The following is a 25,559-nucleotide window of genomic DNA, read 5'->3' as shown; positions in this document are numbered from 1 at the left end:
CCAAGGATGATGTTCTATCTATTGTCACCTAGTTGTCCCTTAATTTGAATTTTTAGATAAGTTGCATTGTTCTTTTCAGTTGCTTATGTTATATTTTCAGTAGTTACATTCTTTTTTCCAGTTGGTTATTTTTTACTTTAAAAGGAGTTGATTTCTTTGGGCAATTATTCATAATTTTCCTGCATAACTCTTCTTTCTTTCTTTCTTTCTTTCTTTCTTTCTTTCTTTCTTTCTTTCTTTCTTTCTTTCTTTCTTTCTTTCCATTTTTCTTTGTCTCTTCTTTGGTTTGGAAATTCTTTTTTAAGTTCTTCTATGAGATTTTGGATTTGAGTCTAATTCATAGAATTATTTGAGACTTTAATGTAGATAACTTGTTACTGCTTTCTTCTTCTGAGGTGGCATTGTTACCATATTTATCGGCAGAGTAGCTCTCTATGGTTAGCATTCTTTTAGGGTTTTTTGCTTATTTTGATTATTTGAGCTCTGCTCCTGCTGTAGAGGCAGTATAGACTCAAATTTTTATTCTGTGACTGGAGTATTCATTCAAGATATTGTGCCAGGTTCTGCCTATGTAGTGGTTTGTTTCAACCCAGTCCTGTCTTTTGCCCCAGTGTTTCCAGAGTTCATACATTGCTTGGGATTGAAACCCTCTCTTCTGACTTAATACCCCACTGCTAGGACCTATGTTGTTTTCAAACTGTGAGGACAGTACTACTCTGTGTGTAAAAGACTTCTGTTGATTTTCCATGTTCTCCCAGCTCTCCCAACTCCTGGGTTTTACATTCCCTTTCCCCCAAAGAAACAGACCTTCCCTGAAGATGCTGCTCAATATCTACAGTTGAAAACTTACTTTGATCTTATATTTTTCTTGGTGGGATCTATAGCTTTATCATCTGTGTAGAGGCTTCATTAGCTTTGTGAAGGAAAAAGTTAAGGGAGAATGTTAGCTCCATGTTTCCATCTTGGCTATGACCAGGAAGTCCTGATCAAATTACTTTTAGCTCCTTCTACTACTCATCTTAAAGAGATCAGGCAAGTTTGTCTTTTTTTAATATAATCAGGGACCAAAGAAGGAGCAAGCTATGCATTACTCATCATAATTGCTGATAGAATAAACTATGGACCTGATATTCTGAAAAGAAGCATTACACAGACAATGGGGAATATCTCTTATATTCCTCAACTTTGACTCTATTACCAGAGGGAAAATATGATTTATTATTTAGGTTTAGAGGAGCTATACAATAAAATTTTGAAACAATATTGGCCTTTATAGGCTATGTAACCTGAATGAAATTTCATTTCATTCATACTAGTTAATTTCTTTAGTGAAGAAAGAATGAAAGGCAATATTAGTATCTTAATTGCCTACAGTTGTTAAAAATAACAATTTATGAATATTTATGGAATTAAATTGTATGATTCCAAAATTTAAGTTTCATCACATGTGAAATGAGGGGATTGGACAATATCATCTGAAAGTGTCTTTCCAATTCTAGATGGACAATACTCAAGAAAATCCTTTACTTTTTGACCTTTAAACAGTTTTTTTCTGCCTACCTCTGATCATTTCAAATACCTTCTATTTTTGAGCAGTGCTATATGCAGTGAGCTCTATTTACATTTGCCCCTTTCAGTTCATTATTCAGGCTTTCCATATTCAGTCTTAGTGCTAGTTCTAACATCTTATTCAGAAGGCCTTTCAACATACAAAAGAGCTAAGTTTCAGTGGGAATTGTTTCCCCATTGATGGAAATTAATGGTAGCCATCCTATTTTAGTAAGATTTACAGGTACTATAGATGAAACTGCTGCAACTAAATATAATTTCAGTGGAAAATTTAATAGCTACAGTCCAAATAGAGCTGGATACCACTATTCTTTTTGTGAACTTTTTTATTGACTTGCAGTACAATAAAATATTTAATTAATATTCTCTTAATAAATTTGTTTGTCTTTTTAAGTTGATTTTCTGTGTAATCAGTGAGTCTTAGTCTAGACTTGTATACTATCCAGATAGTAGAATTTATGGACATCATTAAAGTTATGTTTCTAAATATGAGGAATTCACTCTTCTCACTTGCATAGTTCCTAGTATAAGTTCTCCTCTTCCTGTACCTCAAAGTGTTTTAGATATATTCCTATTAAAGAATCCCTACTGAGTCTTTCATAAAAGAACCATAATTCCTGCTCTTGTGCCCATTCTTGTTTTCTAGCTATGTTCTGGTAGAACTCAAGCCAATTTCATTGTACATGTCTAAACAAAACACACATACATATAAACATATGTGTGCGTGTATGTTATTCTGATTTCAACTATCTAAATATATCCTCAGATTTTCATTTATGATGTCCAATGATTCTTTATCAGGAGTTGATTTTTTTCATGTATCTTTTCATTGAGTAATAAATTGTAAAGAGTAAACAGTACCTTGAAAAGTAATTAATAATCTTTTTATCTTTTTTAAAGTATATTTTTAGGGTTTAAGTTCTATAAGAATTGAAATATAATCTCCTATAAGATAATATTTGATAGGAAAAACAAATTAAGCTAAAGAATAAATATTAGTCATTAGAACTAATCCATGTCAGCATATTAGATACTGATGCTCTAGATTCTGTGATTGTTTCACTCGTTCTCTCTCTCTCTCAAAAAAAATAATATCTTAATGACATGGAATTTTTGTTAAAGGAAAAAAAAGAAAGAAAGCATTATTGTCAAGAAGTTTTTTAAAATCCCCATTTCATTTTGATGTTGAGTGGAGAAAGCAGATAGAGAACAATTTAATGTCTTAGAAGTAAGAAGATAGATGCTGTATTAAAAGGCTTAGCCAGAGGGTGAGAAAAACTCTATTCTGAAAAAAATTATTCTGGGCATTTGCCAGTACTATAAAATGTAACACTGAAGTTGGTTCTTATTAGAAAAATTCATCCATAGTTTCTGCTTCTTTATCTTTCTCTTTTTTCCAGTTATAGATGTGAGTTAAAGCATATTAAAACATTTATTTCTATTTTTTTTGAGGGAAGATTGCATCTTTGAAAATATAGACAAAGTAAACTTAGGTATAAGAACAAATGGAATAAATCAATGGAAAAACTTGTTCTCAAAATCATTTATGGAAACAAAATGGCACCAAAACATTGGAAATAGAGATGTGAACAATTTCCTGTCTGGTAAGAGTTTTGATCAAGTCATAATGCAAACTAGGACCCTGGAATTGATTCATCAAGGCTACCTACTTTCTATGTAAAGCAATTTTGTCAGTCCTAGAAAACTTCCCTAGATACTAAAATACCTTTCCCATCTGCTCGCTGATGCTTGAAATCACTTTAATAAGGAAAAACAAGAAAAGTCATTGTTCAATAAAAGATGTTTCACATTGCAAATTCCCCTGGGAAGGATAACACAATGACACATTCTCCCTGATGTATAAATGACTGACATCAGATGCTTACATGAAAGCAGATTTGGATGCAATCTATCCAATCCTGCAGAGATCATTAACCTGTTTCCATATGAAGGACACTCTACTAAGTACTGGAAATGCCAAGAATGAATGCAAGGATATGACAAAAAAAACTATTTGGTATATACCATTTGAGGAGGGGTGAGAGAGATAGTTAACAATTTGAGGGATAAAGAAATCTTTCCTAGGGAATATGAACTCTACTTTGAAGGAAAAAAAAAAGAAATAAGACTAACAGATAGAAAGGGACAATTTATTTTAACTATGGGAGACAGTCAATGCAAAGACACAGAAGCAGAAGATGAAGTATGAAATTCAGAGAAGAGGAAGTAGAGCAATTTATTTGGAAAGGAGATCACATGAAGGACAATAACATATGGCAAACATTGAAAGGGGATAAGTGATGAAGAATATAAATGTTGGCATGTGGTCTAGTTTTGGGTTCATGAAAAACTTGACTCTGACCCAGAAGGATTTAATAACCAAAAATTTTTATTTACATATTACTATGATGAGCAAAAGCTAAAGGAGAGAGAGAGAGAGAGAGAGAGAGAGAGAGAGAGAGAGAGAGAGAGAGAGAGAGAGATAAAGGCAATAAGAGCAGTTGCAAAAGACTAAATTGCAAATTCCCTAAGGGAATTAGGTGTAGCAACAGTATTAATAATCAATAAGCATCAGGGAATAAGTACCATAAAGAGGGAGAACAGTATAAGAAAGAAAAATTAGGGACAGTTGCAAGCACAACCAAGTTGATAGCAGCAGCCTCTATCAAGGGTAAGGATTTATATAGGGAGCAGTACTAAGGGATAACCTTTGGGTGAGTTTGGAGAAGTTTATATATTCACAATACAGTAACTCTAATATCATATCTCTGTGGAATAGTAGTCTGGGTAAGTTGTGAGGTGGCCAAAAATGGAGCTATTTATTTAGATAACAATGCAATGGAAATCAGATGGCCATAGCATATGTGAGGCTTTCACAGAAGAAAATAATATTTGGTATACCATATTTCTCTGTCAAATATTTCCTCTACTTCCTCAGGATCCAGAGAGCTCTAAAGGTTGATCTGACATGTTTCTAATTTATTCTTTTTTTTTTCTTTGTATTTTATTCTAAAGGCACTAGGGAACTACTGAATACTCTAGAGCAAGTCAGAAACACAGTCATCCTTAGCAAATCAGAATCAGAGCAAACATTTCAATCTTTACCTTATGAGTTCTTACTTAATATGGTTCCCTTTCCATGTTTTCTATGTAAAACTCCATATTATAGAGCATAATCTCATTGACTTCTAGTTCTCAGTTCTCAAGTTCTCACCTTAGAAAATAAAGGAAAATAAAGGAAACACACACAGACACACACACACACACACACACACACACACACACACACACACAATCTGCCCTCCCCACCTCTGAGATCAACAAACTTCTAAGACAAAACTCTTGTTTCACAAATGTCTCTAAGAGCAGGATAACCAAATATAAAGCCACCTTGAACTTTCCTTAATATTAGAAGTAGCAAGTAATAGGAGTAAAAGAATTTTTCTTTAAAGATCACTTCAAATCATAAAATATTTTAAATATGGAAAATTAATAGCAAGAGAAAATTGACATGATCTGTTTGATGGGTGGAGAGGTAGATAACTTTATAGTAATAGATTTCATAACACCTGGGAAAAGAATTACAACTTGCTTTCACATAGATTCTAGCTACAATGTTAATCAGGCAGAGAAAATGTGATGCCTCTTCTGACTGTGACAGTACCAATGAAGCAGAACATGACTGGCACATTGTGATAGGATCCACAAATTAATGTTTTCTTAGCCTATACTGTACAAAAGACACCTTCTGGAATCATGGAAAGCATAATGGCCCAGGAATGAAGAAACCTGGGTTCAAATCCCAACTATGAGATTATACCAATATAAGTCCCAAACTCAGGAAATCATCAGTTTTATTTCTATCAAGGATAATCAGATTGATACTGGGAAAATTGGTGGTGCCCTCATAAAGATGAGTTTTCTTGAAAGTGAAAAAAAACTCTGGAGGTGAAAGTACTCAGGAATTTTTTGTTTCACAGGTTTACAAAGTTCACAGATTAAAAACATTCTCCTGGAGAGACAAAATGCGGCTGGAGGACAGGCTGAATAACAAAAGTCTAGGCAAGAGTGCCTGAGGGAAAGAGAAAGAGAAAACATCCCTAAGAGCTGGCTGAGCTTAGACTTGAGTGACTTCAGCCAGAAGGTGAATTTAGGTCAGACTTCTATAGTCTTGCCCACATCCTGTGCAGGAAACAGTCAGGGATGAAAGGGGAAAAAAGGATCCGACCCCCTCTACATGACTGAGGTCAGCTACCCATTCTGAAAGACTGGAAGCTGGAGAAGGGGTAGAGGGCTGAGTTGAGTTGCTCTTATCTTGTTGAATTTGCATTAACTATGAAGTCACATTGATAAATAGGAGGGAATTTACATCTGATTAAGAGGGTGTCTTCAGAAAAATCAGATAGGCATAAATAGCATTTTCTTAATATTAAAACTAAATAGGTCTCCTACAAGACATACTATCAATTACTCATAAGACTGTTGTGTGGAAAGTAACTTGCAAATAAATATTCAGAGATAATTGAAATGAGTGTTATTATTTTAATCCAAACTAAAGTTAAAATCAAGTAGATCACAGTAATTGCTACCTTTTCTTCCTCATGGGTTCAGGATAAAAAATTTATACACACACACACACACACACACACACACACACACACACACACAATCATTTATTTTAAAGGAAGGTAGGAGAAAGACAATCTAAGTATGTGTTTGATTTCAATACTGTCCCTATAGGCAAAGAAAAGATGGTGGAGTAAAGTCAATGACTCCTGTGAGCTCCCCCAGACCACTCCAAATGCCTTTAAATAATGACTCTAACCAAATTCTAGAATGATAGAAAACACAAAAAGACTGAGTGAAACAATTTTCTAGCTCAAGACAACTTGGAAGATCTGAGCAAAAGGGCTGCAGTGAAGCCCAGGCCATACCAACTCCAGTCATCCAGGAACAACTTGGTGGGAGTGGGGGTTGTGGGGGGTGGGCTGGATCCCTAGGGGTGCTTGGGTCCAATAGCAGTGGTGAATTCCAGACCTCTCAGCCCAGAGACTGCCAAGGAGAATTGGGAAGTTCAGGAAGAATACTCTGTCACTACAGAGTGAAAGCAGAGCCCTGCCCAGTGCAGGTCTTAAGGAAGATGAGCCGCCCCCCACCCCTACAGGGACCAGAAACAAGTTTGGGAAGCCAATTAGTTCTGCTTCAAGAGTGTTCAGCCCAGGGATGGTAAAGGAGTTGGGGTGGGAGTGGGGAGATTGTAGATGTTTCTTTATTATCCCTGAGCTAGGACTCAGTGGCTTCCCTATACACAGATATGGCTCTCAGTCTAGGGTCCTAGTCTCAGGAAAATAAGCAGAAGCACAACACAGCTCACTGCTTGAAGTGGAGCAGGGACCCTCCACACAATTCCAGAGCAGAAAGGAATGCTTGTGGCCACCCACAGACTAAGAGAGCAGTCAGAGTTCTCCTTGGAGGAAATTAGGAACTTTCAAGTCCCTAGAAGTGTCCCAGAATACAACTGCAAAAAGCCCTCAAAACCTTGGGACAGTATACCCTATACCCTTGAAGCGGAGTCCTACTTTAACAAAGAATTAAAATCAAGTCGTAGGCTGGGGAAATGATCAAATAACAGAACACAAAAAATCCAACCATAGACAATGGTCCTATGGAGGATAAGAATGCACACTCACAACATAACAAAGTTAAAGATTCTGTATCCAAAGCTCCTGTGAAAAATATGAATTGGTTTCAGGTTATGGAAGAGTTCGAAAATATTTTGAAAATCAAGTAAGGAAAGTAGAGGAAAAATTGGGAAGAGAAATGAGAGTGATGCCAGAAAATCATGCAAACCAAGTTAGCAGCTTGGTGAAGGTGACACAAAATACTGAGAGACAAATCACTGAAGAAAATAACTTCTTAAAAACATGTTTTAATGATAGGGAAACAGCACTCCAAAAGGCCAATGATGACAAGAATGCCTTAAAAAGCACAATTATTCAGATGGAAAAGGAGATACAAAAGCTCCCTGAAGAAAATAATTCCTTAAAATGTAGAATGGAACTAAAGGAAAAGGAGAAACAAAAACTCTATGAAGATAACAATTTCTTAAAATAGAAAATGGAGCTAAGGGAAGCCAATGACTTTGTAAGAAATTGAGAAATAAAACAAAACCATAAGAATTAAAAACTAGAGGAAAATGTGAATATTTTATTAGAAAAACATCTGGAAAACAGATTCAGATGAGAAATTTTAAAAATTATTGGACTACTTGAATGTCATGACCAAAAAACAATCTTGAAGTTATAGTTCAAGAAATTCTCCAGGAAAACTGACTTGATATCCTAGAAGCAAAGGTAAAATAGAAATTGAAAGAATCTACTGATCACCTCCTGAAAGTGATCCAAAAATGAATATCTTAGCCAAATATTATATTGGCCATGAATATTATAGCCACCTTTCAAAATTCCAAAGTCATGGAGAAAATTTTACAATCAGCTAGAAAGGAAACAATTCAAATATCATGGAGCTACAGTCAGGGTAACAAAAGATTCAGCAGTATCTACATTAAGGGCTTGTAGGGCAAAAGAGCTTGAATCACAACTGAGAATCAACTACCCAGCAAAACTGAATGTACTCTTCCAGGGGAAAAGAGGGACATTCAATGAAATAAGGGACTTTCAAAGTTTCTGTATGAAATGATCTGAGTTGAAACTTCAAGCATAGAATTCAGGCAAAGCATAGAGAGGATGAAAGGAAGGGGAAATCATGAGGGATGATGCTGAATTGCTTAGATTTCCACATGGGAAGATGATACTGTTAAGTCATATGAACCTTCTCATATATTAGAGTAGTTAGAAAGAGCAAAAATAGACAAAGCACAGGAGGAAATTGAATTAGAAGGTATAATATAATAAAAAAGATGGAAACAGTAGGGGAGAATGGAACATAATGGTAGAAAAGTAAAGAAGAAGTAGAATGAAGTATATTATTTTTCATAAAAGAGGTAAGATAAAGTATTTGGAGTGGAGTGGAAGAGGGGGAAGGTGAGGAGGAGTGAGTGAACCTTATGTTCATCAGAAATATCTCAGAGAAGGAATAACAAAAACACTAAATTGGGAATAGAACTATGTTTTACCCTAGAGGAAATTAGGAGATGATAGGGATGAGAGAAAGGGTACAGGAGGAGGGAAGGGAGGGTGTGCACATGATAGAAGATGCAACACACCTTTGTGGAAGTACAGGGTGAAAGGAGAGTGAGAATACAAGAGAGGTGGGGGAAATAGAGTGGAGGGAGATGTGAGAAAATATTAAAGCAATTTCTCTGATGGACTTATGACAAAGAATGCTATCTATTCCAAAGACAGAGATGATGGTACCTGAATTTAGATTGAAGCATACTTTTTTCCCCTCACTTTATTTTTCTTGAAGTTTATCTTGCTTTGTGGGGGGGAGGGAGTTATATTTACTTTTACGATATGATTGTTGTAGTATGGCTACAAATTTCTAACCTATACCAAGTAATTTGCTTTCTCAATATGGGGAGTTGTGTGGGAGGAAGGAAGAGAACTTGAAACTCAAGATTTAGCAAGTGACTCTTTATTTTTTTAGGGTTTTTTTTTCAAGGCAAACGTATTTAAGTGGCTTGCCCAAGGCCACACAGCTAGGTAATTATTAAGTGTAAGAGGTCAGATTTGACCTCAGGTACTCCTGACTCCAAGGCCAGTGCTCTTTTCCACTGTGCCACCTAGCTGCCCAGCAAGTAACTCTTGAAACTTGCTCTTGTATGTATCTAGGGAAAAAATTAAAATTAAAAAATAAATGAATGAATAGACAAATAAACAAATAAACATACAAACAAACAAATGAATGAATGAATGAATGAATGAATGAATAAATACTACCCTAGTGTGTTTAGCAGTCAGACTACAGCAATTCCAACTATTATGTGGGGAAACTGCACAAGAGAAAAAATAAATATCTGTTAATTGAAAGACAATTAAAATATACATGTCTTAGTCTGTTTTTGTCCTAATATCACCTCTCTGTTGTTACTATCTTTTTTGAGGACAAAGGACAAGCTCTACTGCTGATAAGTGGGCTACACAACTTTTGTTTCTTTTGTTTCTCTATGTCCTAAGGTCACTCTCTTTCTTTTTTCTAGGTGTTTTGTACAAAGACATACTAAGATTTCAGGACCCAAGTTACTCTGGCTCTCTTTAAATGGCCATTGAAGCAGTAGATTCCAGGCTTGTCCTCTTGGCCTGTATTTGGCATCTGATTGATTCAGAGTGAATTCAAACAGGAATTGTTTCTGCTTTGGTCAGAAATTCTGAAGGTCTGCCCCTCACAGACTGATTTTATTTTTTGAATATGCGAAACTGGTTCCTTGTTTCTTTTCTTTCTCACTTGCCCTTAATCAAGACCTCCTTGATCAAGTCTTACCTCCTAACAATATTTTTCCCTCCTTTTTTTTTTTTTGGAAATGATCTTTCTTGGCTTTTTTGCCTCATCTCTCTTACCTAACCTCAATTACTAATTGGATATTCCCTCAGTCAAACTTTACCTGGGTAAGTCCTAACTTTAAAAAAGTTGATGTTTATCAAGGCATTCCAGGGCCATCCACAGTCCTCCTGAATAGATATCTATTTCTGATTGATGCAGAATAAAAGTCCTCTATGAAATATTCTATGGTTCCAGTACCTGGCAATGACTGAGAAACTTCACACTTACACACACACACACACACACACACACACACACACACACACACACACACATGTATACCTCCATCATTTCCCTCACTTCACCACAGCTGAGTAAACTTCTGTTGAGGTGATTTTCTGAATTAAACTAGGCTGATTAGTGAACAGAAGGAAAAAATTCTGTCCTCAGGCTCATTCTTACAACTTTATTAGTTTAGTTAAGCTACTGCATTTGAGAATCAGAGGTTTCCTTGATCCAAAAGTGAGGCATTGGAATAAGGTTTTGGAGACTATTTGTGATATTATGTGGTTATTATAAAGGGATAATTCAGGGATGTCCCAGCTCCCCATATTTTCCTTTGAATGTTACTTTATTTTTATTAGTTATCTTTATATATAAAAATCTAACTGGTATCTCCACCAATAGAGTGCAATCTTCTTAAGGGAAGGGAGTCTTCCACTTCTGTCCTTTTCTTCCCAGAACTTAGCACAATGTCTAGAGTGATTAATAAATGCTAATCAATTCATTGATGCAATTGTTAGGAAAGTTAAGGACTCCTTTGCAAGATATTTAAAGGAAGGATACCAAACGTGTGTGTGTAGAAAAATCTCATAGTAAAAAAAAGGCAGCTAAGAAAACATTAATAATTACCAATCCATATGTCTCTTTTTCCCATTCATAGTAAATTTTGATATAGTAATTATGCTTGATGTTCGCTACTGTTTTGGAGAAAATGTAGTAAAGGATCTTCTTGTCTGATGAATTCCTTCAGTTGTTCCTCTTTGTGAATGACATTTATCAATTTCATTAAATTTTGTAATAATGAAGAATAAACTTTTTTTATGCAACACAAACCAGAAAAGAAAACCTTTAGTTGTCAGGAAAATTTTTCATAAATATTATTAATCTAATGGATATGCTGACAGTAGCTAAATTCTGCAAAAGTGTAAATTAAGCAGAAAGGGAAAGAGTAAGACACAGCTATGTTCTTTCTTGGGGTAGGGATGAGGTGTGGTGGGAAAGAAAACCAGAATGAGTTGTTTGCTGTTGGTGATAGTAGGGGTAGTGCTGTTATTTCAGTTACTCTTCATTATCCCATTTGGGATTTTCTTGACCAAAAATATTGAAGTGGGTGGTTTGCCATTTCTTTCTCTAGCTCTTTTTACAGATGAGGAAATGGAGGCAATCAGGTTTAGGGAACTTACCCCAGGATCATAACAGTTAGCAACTGTCTGAACGTGGATTTGAAGATGAACCTGTCTCCACATCTGGTGAGTTATTTACTGCACTACCACTCTGCCCCAGTATGGAATGTACTAGTTACTTGGGATGTGAGTATAGATTTTGGACCTCTTGAATTGATACATAAACCTATAATTAACTTGTTTGCTTCTGTTGTAGTGTAAATGATATTAATATTACATTTAGATCAATAAAATTGATTAGATTATGCTCACTACTTCAAAGATCTGTAGATGAATTACATTTGTAGGCTTATATGGGCTATGGACTAAATAGCTCCTAAAGTTGATTCCTCTTTAGGAGGAGCAGTGGATAGTGTCAGCCCTGGAGTCAGGAGGATCTGAGTTAAAATTTGATTTCAGATACTTGATACTTACTAGCTGTGTGACTTTGGGCAAGTCACTTAACCCTGATTGCCTCTAACACAGGGCAGTCTCCAGTTGTCTGGATTCATATCTGAACATTGAATCCAGATATCTCTGGAGGAGAAAGTGAGACTGGTGACTTAGCACAAACCCTCCTCTCATTCAAATTAAATTCATGGGCTTCTAAAGACATCACCTCCCTGATAGCATGGTCTTCTTTGAGAACAAAGAACAAACATCATCCCTTTCTATCTATGATCCTGTGATCTGCAGTTTCAATCATATATGCCTTCCTTTCATTAACAAATAATAATCCTCTAACTTAGATTGGAATAGCTGGGAAATGCTGGGCCCCCTGCTCTATCCTATCAATGTTGTATAACCCTCTTCTCCCAAGGCAGACTCCTGGGAATCTCAACTGTGGCCAGCACTTGCTACCTGTCTCTCTTCTGGGATAGAGATTCTTCTATACTCCCTTGCTTTCATCAGGTTGCCTCTTTTAATGACCCTGTCATCAGCAGTCTGACTCTGTTGGCTAGAAATGGCTTAAATGGATCCTGTAGTCCTTACAGAAGAGTGTTATTACCTTTCAATTAATAACTTGTGAACCATCCCCTGTTCCATCTTTATATTGAGCATCTTCCCCCTGCCACAATTTCTGAGTATATTAAAGCTCTGTAATTCCCCTCCTTGAACTTAACCTTTTTTGAGTAAGACAGTTCATTGCTCCAAATTGCAAAATCTTGATTCTGAATAAATGCCCTTTTTATTCACTGCTTATTTTGTTGATCTGATTTTTAACCAGGTTTGAACTGAGTTAATTTAATTTAATTTGTCAATTTTTTTTTTTTTTTTAGTTTTTTGTAAGACAATGGGGTTAAGTGGCTTGCCCAAGGCCACACAGCTAGGTAAGTATTATAAATTGTTTTAAGACTAAGAAAAATTAATTTTAGTGCTGATTTTCTTTTTCTTTTCATTATATTGCATTTTATTTTATTTACAAAAATACACTGTAAGCTATTTCATTCTAGAAAAGATCCTAGGTCTATAAACTTTTCAAAATAGGGGCCTCTGAGCTTAGGAGACTTGAGAAATTCCTGAGATTATTACATATGAAAAGAGTGCCCTCTATCGACTCTATATAACCATCCAACTCTCCAAACATTCAGAGAGACTATTATTCCATCATCCTTTGGCCTCCTTTGTGGCACACAACCATGGGACCTAAATCCTTTGGTCAACACTGTTCATCATGTCTCTGAGCGTTTTGCAAACACTGTGGCATCATGTAGTTGTACAGGTTGTTTGCTACAGGTCAAAACCCTTCCATTTGCAGATAGACTAGGAAAAAGGAAAGAACAAATCAGAAATGATGCTGTTCTCTTCAATTCTTCAAAAGTTTTTTTTTTTTATTTTAAGAAAACTAAGGTTGATGGGAGGAATATGTTCAGATAATTCCTGAATAAATGTGTTCATTTTTAGGCAATAACATTCATGAAGAATAGTGAGTTCTGTCTTCTCATTATGTGGTCAAAATATTTAAATATCAAATTTAGTATTTGATCTTACAATGAACAGTCAAAATTGATTTCTTTAAGTACTGACTGATTTTATGCCCTTGCTGTCCAAGGGATTCTCAAACGTCATTTTCAGAATCAAAATTTCAAAGCACCAAGTCTGTGGCACTCAGTTTTCTTTATAATCCAACTTTCACAACCAGATATACCTAGTCATAAAATCAAAGTTTTGACTAAGATTTTTGCTAGCAAGGTGATATTTCCTTTGCTATCAAGGTGTTATCTCCTTGTCAACAGTTTTCCTTCCAAGAAGCAAGCAATAGCATTTTTGTACACAACTGGAAAAAAGGATATATAAAGTTTGATGCCCTTTGAGCATAGTACCAAATTACTCCTCTTTATGTGGTGGCAAAAACTTGGGAATTGTGGGATACCCATCAACTGGGGAATGGTGAAAAAGTTGTAATATATGAATGTAAAGAAATATTATTGTGCAATAAGAAATGATGAATAGGAACATTTCAGAAAAATATGGAAAAGTTTACAAAAACTGATATAAAGTAAAATGAACAAATCAGGAAAACTGATAGAGTGAATGTAGATCAAAGCATATTATCCTTCATTTTCTTTATTTTTATTTGGCTAGTTTCTTTTAATCTGTTACTTCTTTCACAAGATGATCAATATAGAAATATGTTTTATATAAATTACCTATATCTAATTATTGCTATCTTAGGGAGGGAGGAATGAGGGAGAGTGGGAGATAATCTAGAACTCAAAAAAATTTTAATGAATGTTAAAATTGTTGCTATATGCATTTGGAAAAAAGTAAAATACTATTTCAAATAAATAACAAAAACAATGTCTACAATTTTATAAATGTCAGGGCTTGAATTTGAGCCCAGGTCCTATAGTTTAGGAAATTATATATATATATATATATATATATATATATATATATATATATATATATATATATATATATATATTTACTTTTTCAAATCATTTTCTCAATGAATACTTTTCTCTCCCCATTCTGCTCAATCTTAAATTAACTAAATTGTTTTATTGTGATGGGAACACAAATCTTTGACACTCCTGTGAAGTATGTTTAATTTACTAGTTCACTCAAGTTATGATTAAGTAAAGAAATGAGATGTAAAAATATATAGTTCTTTCCTATTTGATAATATACCACGATCAAATTATATAAAGTTTTTTATATTGTGAAGTCATTTTAGTGGTGATTGGTCAGGGTAACCAGTTTTGGCAGAGGAATACTTCAAGAATTAGGACATGGGAGGGGGGAGGATCTAAATTCCTTTATTTGACATTTTAAAGTCCTTAACAACCTGATTCTTTTTTTGACTTATCTGGTCTTACACTTTAAACTTCAGTTCATATTCTGATATCCAACTATGCTGGCTGACTTGTTTCTTACAAATGACATTCCATTGCTTAAATCTATGCTTTGGAACAACCCTTTGGTCATGGAAGGAGCCTCCTCACCTCTGACTCTTTGTTTTCCTGACTTCCCTCAAATCTCAGTTTAGATCTTCCCTTCTGCTTTTGTTCTTTACTTCTTCCTTTCTCTATTAGTTCCTTCTCTCTGAAAACACCTTTTATTTACAAAACCACTTATAGCTTGAATGCTCATAGTTATCTGAATGTTTTCACAAATCATTTAAATAAGATGTTTTGATTTGCCTTTCTTTAAAAGTAAATATTTGTTAATTTTTTTTAGGTGTTTGCAAGTCAAATGGGGTTAAGTGGCTTGCCCAAGGCCACACAGCTAGGTAATTACTAAGTATCTGAGGCTGGATTTGAACTCAGGTACTCCTGACTCCAGGGCCAGTGCTCTATCCACTGTGACACCTAGCTGCCCCAAAAGTAAATATTTGTTAATTGACTTAGTTGAGATAGGGTAGCATAATAGTTGCCATAAAAAAATTGAAGAGATTTCATTTGGGAAATATATTCATTTTGTTTTGCTTGATAATTGAGGGTAGAGCTAGATCAATGAGTAGAATTTCAAAGTCAGAAACTTAGTTTTCAAGTAGATGAAAAAGTCTTTCTAACAATTACAGTAACAATTTTGAAGGCAAGCCAGCCTCTTGTTCCAATTACCCACGAAGAATTAAAAAAGAGGAAAAAAAAAATAAACCTAAATATTTCTTAGCTATGAGAGCTGTTCAAAAGTTGGGAGCTAGTTGGTTCCCCTTCTGGGAGGTCTTTGAGTAGACATGTTGTTCAGATATGAATCCCATCCAACTCTAAAATTCTATGATTTTACAATTCTTTTAAATTAAGGAGAAGCCCAGTGTGCCAAGGATATGCTTGAAAATGGTAGAATTCATCTGTATGTTTGTCAGTATCCTATATATCCATAATCATCAACTTGTATAAATCTTCTTTACCCCCTTCCCTCCTTTCCTTCATAGGTAAGCAGGGAGCAGTGGTTGTCATTTCCTCCTATAGTATTTTTGGTATAATGACAATGTTCAATAAATACAATTTTTTGAACTAGAAAACTAGTGGAAATAAAAGAACAAAACAATAGTATAAAAACTATATCTCCATACCTATTGCATTGTAAAAGCCTGTTGATAATACCTCAGAAAAGATTCAAAAGAAGGAGATAGCCTGGAAAAAAGGCCAATAAAAGATTAGGGAAAATAAGTTTGATGTCTTGGGGGTAGTAGGTGAAGATGTATGAGATCAATCCAATTAACAACAAAATAAAAATTTGGTTCTCTCCAGGCTGAAAAATGAATGCTCACAAAGAATATGATTGCAAATCTATCAAATCTTGAACTGCACAAAGAAGAAGATAAAAACAAGTTCTGCAAATATAGGTCACAGTAAAGTATATTCAGCTTAGCCCCATTGTAGAAAGTCAGACAATTGGTCAGTTAATATGGATTTAGTAAAAATCTGTTTTCTTCCAGGCTGAGGATTAACTTCTGAGATACAAAGAAAGGCAGAACATGCTTCCTGTCTTCAAAGAACTGTAACTCTAATGGAAGAGGGAAGGAAAAAATGCAAACAGCTATATATAGTTAGAAAATGTATTTATATATATATATATATATATATATATATATATATATATACACACACTAAAACATATATACACCCTTGTTTTATATATTTAAATAGATATGCACCCATGTTATATATATATATATGAATTCATGCAGACATATTTATATATACATATGCATAAAAAGATACACATATACATGCACATAAGGTAGATGGAAGATAATTTCAGCAGATCATACTAGCAATGGGGTCTAAGTTGGAAAGGAGATTGGGAAAGGTCTCCTGAAGGAGGTAGAGTTTGAGCTGAATTTTGAAAGGAGCCAGAGCAGCCAGCAGGGTAAAGATAATCTAGGAATGGATATAACCATTTAAATAACATGGAATAAGAAGATGAAGTGTCCTTTATGAGGGACAGCAAGGGGGCTGCTAGGTGGCAGAGTGGATAGAGCACCATCCCTTGAGTCAGGAGGTCTTGAGTTCAAATGTGGTCTCAGACACTTAATAATTGCCTAGCTGTATGACCTTGGGCAAGTCACTTAACCCATTACGTTAAATAAAAATAAAATTTAAAAAAAAGGTCAGCAAGAGGGAGTATGCTATTAGATTATAAAGATTATAACAGTTGAATAAGACTGAAGAGGTGGGAGGGGTAAGATTATGAAAGACTTTAAAGGCCTAAGAGAAATTTTATATTTGTTCTAGGTAATATGGAGTGATTGAAGTTTATTGAGTTTAGAGGAAAAGAGAACAAAAATTTTTTGAGCACTTACTATGAGCCAGATAATGTCTGAGGGGCTTTACAAATGTATCTCATTTGATCCTCATAGTAGCACTATAAAGGGAGGTGATATATCACCACTTTAGAGTTGAAGAAACTGAGGCAAAGAGAGGATAAGTGACAGAGTGTGAGGTGATATGTTCTGATCTATGCTATAAAAAAATCACTTTGACAACTGAGTGAAAAAATGGGAAGTGAAAAGTGGGAAGACTATTGGGCCAAGAAGATCAATTAGAAAACTATTTGGGGGGAGACAAGATGATGGAGTAAAGGCAAGTCTCTCCTGAACTTTTCCCCAAACCCCTCTAAATACCTTAAAATAATAACTCTAAACAAATTCCCACAATAAAACAGAGTGAAACAATTTCTCAGTTCAAGACACCTTGGAAGATTGACCAAGAAAGGTCTATTACTGCACCAGACCAATTTCAGCAATCCAGGAGCAGGAAATGGGGCGACTGGGTCAGTGGCAGTGGTGGTGATTTCCAGACCTCCCAGCCCAGAGATGGTCAGTGACAGTCTGAAAGGTCAACAGTCAAAGCCTGTCTCATCAAGGTGAGAGTGGAGCACAGTCCAGCCCAGGCTTCAGCAGTGCAGACCAGACCCCAGCAGACCAGGAGAATCCTGGGAGCCACTGAATCAGCAGCAGCTGTGTCTGGAGCTCTACGCTCACAGACAGTAAGTGTCAGAAGGAGATTTCATAGAGTACTGCCTTTGCTATCACCAAGGCAGGATTTTGTTCCTTTACCCATCCTCTAATCTGGATCACATTCCTAGGTCACAGTTCCAGGAAGAGGAGGAACTGTATCACATCAAAGCTTGCTGCTCTGCTTTATCCTATAAGAAAGTAGGAGGTGAAAGGGAGGGTAGAATGAGGCAGGAGGGGGTAGCACTTTTGAGAAGGGAAAAAGTGAAAGGAGAAAGAGAGAATTGAACAAATGGGGTTGGGGGGAATAGGATGGGGGAAAATAGCAATAGTATCTGCAAGGGAAAAATATTGACATAAGTTTCTCTGATAAAGGTCTCATTTCTTAAACATAGAGATTGAGTCAAATTTATAAAAAATAAGACCCTTTCCCCAGTTGATAAATGATCAAAAGAAATGAACAGTTTTCAGATGAGTTTATTAATGCCACCTATGACTATATGTTAAAAAATGTTCTTACTATTGATTGGAGAAATGCACATCAGAACAATTCTGAGGTACCTTATACCCTTTGGTTTGGTTAATGGTACAGAAAAGGAAAATGACAGATGTTGAAGGGAAGACATAAAGAAAATGAGACATTAATGCATTGTCGGAGGAGTTGTAAAGTGATTTAACCATTCTATGAAGCAGTTTGGAACTCTACACAAAGGATTATAAAGCATGCCTATCCTTTGACCTAGCAATGCAACTACTGGGTCTGTATTCTCAAAGAGATGAATGGAAAAATCTGTATGTATGAGAATATAGCAGCTCTTTTCTGGTGGGAAGGAACTGGAAACAGAGGGAACACCCATCAGTGGAGGAATGACTGCACAAATGGTGGTTGGTGAGTACAATAGAAGGCTACTCTTCTCTAAGAAATGATAAGAAACTCTCAGTAAATCCTGGAAAGGATTACATGAGCCAATGCAAAGTGAAATGTATATTATACAAAGTAAAAGCTATATTGTACAGTGTTCAACTGAGAATGACTTAGGTTCTCTCAACCGTGCTCTGACCCAAGGCAACACTGGAGGACTTTTTTTTAGAATTTGTATTTAAGGGGCAGTGGGTTAAGTGACTTGCCCAAAGTCACGCAGCTAGGCAATTATTAAGTGTCTGACACCAGATTTGAACTCAGGTCCTCCTGACTCCAGGGCTGGTGTTCTATCCTCTGCACCACCAAGCTGCCCAGGAGGACTTCTTTTAAAGAATACTTTCTAACCTTGGCCCCCCATCTTTTCCCCCCCGCCAAGACTATTACAATAATCCAAATGTTGAGATAATGAGCATATGTACCAATGTTAGCTCTGTGAATGGAGAGAAGTAATCACACATGTAAGATGTGAAACCTATAACAAAAAGACTTTGCAACAGATTGTACATATGAAATGAGAACAGGAATTGTGCTTATGGACACCCAGTTGAAGTTGTACAGTGGCAGATATTAGGGGAAGTCAGAGGAGAGGTTAAGACTGGATAAACTGATCTGATATGCATAAAGATAACAACAAAAATGCATGGAGGTTAATGAAATCACCAAACAAAATAGCACAGAAGTCCAGATACTGACTCCTTTGGACATACATTAAAAATATAATCCATGTACTGATAATGAAAAACATTCATTAGGGTTTAAATGTGCAAGATACTATCCTAACAACCTAAAATATCAAAAACAAATAGAGATCATACTTTTCCTCAATGAACTTTTTATTTTAAAAGGGGAAACAATACACCCAGTAGAATGATGGACAAGGCAGTGTGCTTTGGTCTGTATGATCCGAGATTGTCATATTCTTTGTGGAAATAGTAATAATCAAATAGATTTTATTATAGTTCTTAAAGCAAGAATTAGAAAGCTAATAGGGGATGGTGGTGCAGAAAAAATTTGGGTTAAGAAATATGGTTGAGTGAGTCTGGAATTAGCTAGATAAAATGAGCTGTCATCTGTCAGGACAAGAGGGAATAGTATTAGAAACAGTTGGGAATGATCATGGTGAAGCATTGTGAGTCTGAGATTAGTTAGATATAGAAGCAGGCAATTCCTGTAACATTCATTCTCATTTGGAGGAGATAGGAGAGAGCGCATTTTTTCCCTTTAGTTGGTTACAGAGACATTTAAAGAGAGGGAGTCTTAAGGGAATTAAGCCAGAAAGAGATGATGTGGAAGCTCTTCAGTAGTTGCCTGGATGCCTCAGAACATAAGACATTTTAGGAAAATGGCCTCATCATGCTCCTTGAACTCTAGAAACTGCTGAGAGTGGACTCAAGTGAAATAGTTTGCTCTTAATTTTCTGTTTTTTAATTTTTAATTTTTTTTAGGTTTTTCAAGGCAAATGGGGTTAAGTGGCTTGGCCTTGGGCAATTAGGTAATTATTAAGTGTCTGAGGCTGGATTTGAACCCAGGTACTCCTGACTCCAGGGCCCGTGTTTTATCCACTGTGCCACCTAGCCGCCCCTAAATTTTAATTTTTAAAAATTAATTTTCCTTTTAAGCTCAAACTAGAAGTTCTCTTAGACTAGAGATAGTTGAGTATTTTTATTTAGATGTAATTCTAGCCCCAATATGCTTTTTTGGAGATGTGGAAAGAGATCATCTTGCTGCAGCTATATTCTACCTTGGTTTGTTCTACTCACAGATGTTAGTATCATTTCTTTTACTTTCTTGCCACCTGTGAATCTTGTCTGTTTTATCTATTTATCTATCCATCTGTCTATCTATCCCTCTCTATCATCTGTCTTATCTATTAATCTACAACAGTATCAATAACTTCCAAAGTGAAATAAAAATATTTAAATCATGAAAACAAATATCTATATCTATTGAAAATGTAATGGTTGGATGGTCAATCCCCACAAAGTATCTAGATTGATTCACATTTTAAGTCAATGACCAAATTGTCAAAATGTTGAATACCTCCACAACTCTCCATTTGAAGGCTAGGAAAGATATGAATTGACGAGCAACAGAGCTTCAAAGAGATAGGGAAAATGTAAAAAATTGACCATGTTTCTAATTTCAACATTTGGATATCTTTGTTAAATTCTACAGATATGAATACTTGCAGATGTGAATCCTAGGTAAATTGAATTCCAAAACAAAATTCAAAAGATAGGCATGCATAGAGGAAAAAACCCCATTAATTTAAAAGTAACTTTAGTTATCCAATACACTGTAGAATTTCAATCATTAACAAAGTAAATGAACAATTACTTGACTGAGTATAAATCTTAATACAGAAAGTGATTTTAATTGATTAAAGATATGCTTGAAACATTTGTATAAATGAAATGTAATTTAATAGTATGGGACTTTTTAAATATTTTATTTTGCTATTTTAATTTGAAAGATAAAGATTAAGTTGCAAATTCTAAAATATTTTCACTTTGTTAATAACCAGGTGTGAGTGTGAATACATTTGCAAGCTTATGCTGACATCTGGTGGATATCCTATTTATTACCCTACATGGAAAATGAAACAATATTATCAAAATGATAGCAGTCTAATTTTACATGATATAAAAAAACTTCACAAATTAATCAAATTTCCTCATATGGGGAATGGAAACATTAAGTTACACTATGAATGATTAGACTTCAAACTTTAGAACAATTAAAATGAATAAAGTGATGGAGTGGAGAGATATTTTAAAGAATTGGATGTAAAAATTTGGGAAGACGGTGAGATGAGAATCTATAAAATTTCACGAGACAAGAACAAAACAAATTTGCTTATCCCATATTAACATCCTAGAACTGAAACATACTCCTTATATTAAAATGTCACTTCAAGAAGGTAAACATAGGAGGCATAAAATAATATTCTTTTTAATAATGTTGTAGCAAGAAAAAATGAAATTTAGAATACAAGTTAACCAAAGATTTTTCTCTGTTAAGTAGCTTCATAGACATATAGTGGACTTCTGATTATGAGACACTTTCCACAAAAGCATAATGCATATCAAAGCATCATAATCATAACAGATTTATACCATTTAGTCACTAACCTTACAGAGCAGATAATGTGGTTTGAAGCAAGGGGAGATGCTGTCTGATTGCTTAATCTATTGTTGCTCTTGGACATTTGAAACATAATGAAATCATTGTCTTTAATATCAATAAGAAGAACGGAGTTGGGGGGAGTAAAGAAAGACAAAACATAAAAGTTAGATGAAACTGCCTTAAGAAATTTGAAATGGAAGCAGATAGGTGGTACAATAGATAGAGCACTGGCCCTGGATTCCGGATGACTGAGTGCAAATCCAGCCTCAGACATTTAATACTTGCTTAGTTGTATGACCTTGGGCAAATCACTTAACCTTATTGCCTTGCAAATAACAAAAATAAATCAATAAATAAGTTTTTAAAAAAATTTGAAACATTCTAAAATATTATTACTTATGTCAAGAAGGAAAAATGCAGTGTTCTTTTCTTTTCTCCCACCACAACAACTAGTAAATTTAAGAGACATGGTAGATTCAAGATATGCTTTTTTTTGACATTTTTAAGACCTGAAATCTCAGTGTTATAGACACTTCTTTCTCTGAAACAAATGAGGTTTTCTTGGTGTCTTTCTAGACTTTGGATTAGGACCTAGGCTCCATAAGACCTATACCTGAACAGGAATCTTTATACCCACATCTATGACAATAAAGTATTTAATTTCTGTTTTAAAACCTTTAGGAAGAAACAACACACAGTATTTTAAGTAAACCCCTTCTGCTTTTGGACAGGTCGCTATTTATTCTTTTTTTTTTTAGTATTTATTCTTTTATTCAACTAAAATCTTTCCATCTGCAATTTTCAACCACGATTCCTAAATTTTGTCCTCTGAGGCCAAGCAAAGCAAGACTTACAACCTTCCCCAGGGAAACTCCTCAAATATTTAAAGACAACTTTTAAGTATTATCTAAATTGATTTCTTTGACTCCAACCCATCTCCCCATGGAAAGGACAGCAGTTTCCTCAGCTTTTCAATGTCCATCATCAACTGCCCATGTAGGAAGAAGAAGAACAAGTCATTATTTAAATGGATTCTTGAGCAATCCTATATAACAAAATTTTCTAGCAATGACCTAGAGGCTAGATTTCAATACTGTGTAGGAATGAATACTCTTTCTTGTGGGGCTCTCCCTGCCCCTCTCTAACCCTAAACAAAATGTTGTCAGTAATGGATGAACCGTAGGTGTTTGTTATAATTAACATTAAACTCAGTAGATATACTCTTTAACAAACTTTAAAAGCACACACAATTAAATGAAAATAAGACAGAAGCAGGGATAAAGGTCATTCATTTCTTCTCTCTGTTGTTTTGTTTTGTTTTTTCCTCAGCACTTTAGGTACCATAGCAAGTGCACCCAATGAAACACACTTCTCCATTTATTCATTTAGAGATTATCTCTCATGACCATAAATTCTGAGGCAACTGGCTACCACAATCACACTGCCATCTCTCCCTCTCTTTATTCTCTTCTGAGAGTTCTTCAAAAATATGTTTTATATGTGAAAAACCTTTATCCTCCAATTCCGTTCTGCTGTTAACTTTCTCTTTTCTCAAACTAGGAATAACTAAAAATCCCCAAGGAGATTGTGACCAATCAAGTTCTTTTCAAAGAAACTTATTAGCATTTAATCATAAAACTGTGAATCCTCTTGTTTTAGGATCATTACTTCTCAAATAAGCAAGCAAACAAAACAAAAAAAAATTTTCATCTTAATTTTCCTATTAGAAATTATAAATGTAAGATCACAATAGGCTGCTTTTCACATGGCCACCTATTATAGGTCCTAAGATTCCTAGGTAGAGTAATCTTAAGATAAAGTAAAATGAGAAACTAAGAAAAGGTTCACCATTGACTTGACTTAAAACTGAGAATAGATCTAAATGCCTGTGTCAGCTATTTATAGACTATGGAGGAAAAGAAGGATTATACTGAAAGTCTAGCATACAAGGAAATCATTCTAACTTCTAAGAAAAAAGGGGAGTACTGAGAAATATCTAGTAGATACTCTTAGTGCCTATACTAGAAATCTATAGTCGCTGGAAAAAATGAAATCATAACACAAAAAAATGGGTCTCAACAATAACTACAAGGACATGGGTCAGCCATTCCAATTTTCAGGTAGAAAGAATTTCTCAAGAGAACTTCACATTAATTCTGAATACCTGGTCCTCTTCCTCCAGAAGCAGATAACTTTTTTAATTTAGTAAAGCTGGAGATCTGGACTATATTACTTTTTAGGAATGAACAAGGATACTAAGGAACAATGATACTAATATACTGGGAAAGAACAAGAATACTAAGGCTAGAAAGCAAATATTTATCACTTCCAAATTGTGACTTTTTCCATTGCTGTTTTGATACAAAGAAATTACAAGGGAATTTTGGGGAATTTTGTTGAAACTACAGATGACATGCAAAGGCCAGCAAATGATACACAAAAGGTTTAGAAATTCAGAAATTGACAAAATGTATCAACAGTATTGTATGCTATCAAGGAAAAAGAGAAGGAAATTAAAAAAGCCAGAAGACTTCTCTCCTATGAAAGATGAGTCATAAAATTTTATATGTTTTTTCCAGCTTGCTGAGGCACAGCATACTCATTCCCTAGGATATGGAAGGGATACATGTATTCCTTTTCCCTTTTTTAAAACTGGTAATTAGGAGCAGAGTGGTAGGATCATTTATAAGTGATTAGGATCTTCAGAATTTGGAGGGACTATTATCAAGTTTCTGACTTTGAAGATAGGGGAGTTAAAAGTAACAGGTCTGGAATGGAGACATTTTACATGTGAGGTCTTATCTGAAATAAAACTGGGTCTTTCCCATTTGTGAAGATTGGAGAAGTTGTCTAGCTAGGACTTCAAAGCTTAAAACCGAACTAAAAATTTTATAACACCCTGTATAATGGAAAGTAAAGCTAAGATAATGGCCATTCTTTCCTTCCAACTCCTATTTCTTATCTCCTGGAAAAATAGGATAAGAAATATTAGAATATCTGCTATGGATTCAGAAAAAGGTCATCAAAATGTTGGGTTTTCTCTTTGTATGTTAAAGTATTTCACCCATGTGCTTGTTTTTCTCTCTGTTTATAAATGTGAACTTGATGCTGATAAAACTGTAGTCAGGAAAAGAAAAAAAAAAGCAGTTTTAGGAAGAAAATTGTAGAAACATTTTGATTAGGATTGTAATCAGATTAAAGCAAAAGTGTTATTTTGTCATATTTGGGGTGTTTTTTTCCTGTGAAAGTACTGACAATTATTATTCAAATTTATTGCATTCAAGGATACAGTATAATAAAAATCAAGTTTCCTTACATGCATGGAATAAGACAAGATTACTTTGCATGTGAAGTTGATGAGTTTATATGTTTCAAATTATAATGAGGGAGTCTCATCATCAACATTTCAAACATGGGTTTCATTTTTTTTGAGTGTGTTTTTCTGGGAGGTGCAATTGTTAGTGATTTTCTTGATGCATCCACAATGGATTCTTAAACTAGAGATTGATGTACTGAATAAGTTGGATATTTACAGCTAGAATTCTCTCTTGAATAGGTTCTCTTCTTAGTCTGTCTCTGAGCCTCTGTTCTTTATGTCTTTCTGTCTCTGTCTCTCTCTGTCTCTCTGTCTCTCTGTCTCTCTGTC

Source organism: Macrotis lagotis, chromosome 6 (assembly GCF_037893015.1).
Source record: "Macrotis lagotis isolate mMagLag1 chromosome 6, bilby.v1.9.chrom.fasta, whole genome shotgun sequence".
In the NCBI taxonomy this organism is placed as follows: domain Eukaryota; kingdom Metazoa; phylum Chordata; class Mammalia; order Peramelemorphia; family Peramelidae; genus Macrotis; species Macrotis lagotis.
Note: the sequence above shows the minus strand (reverse complement) of the source record.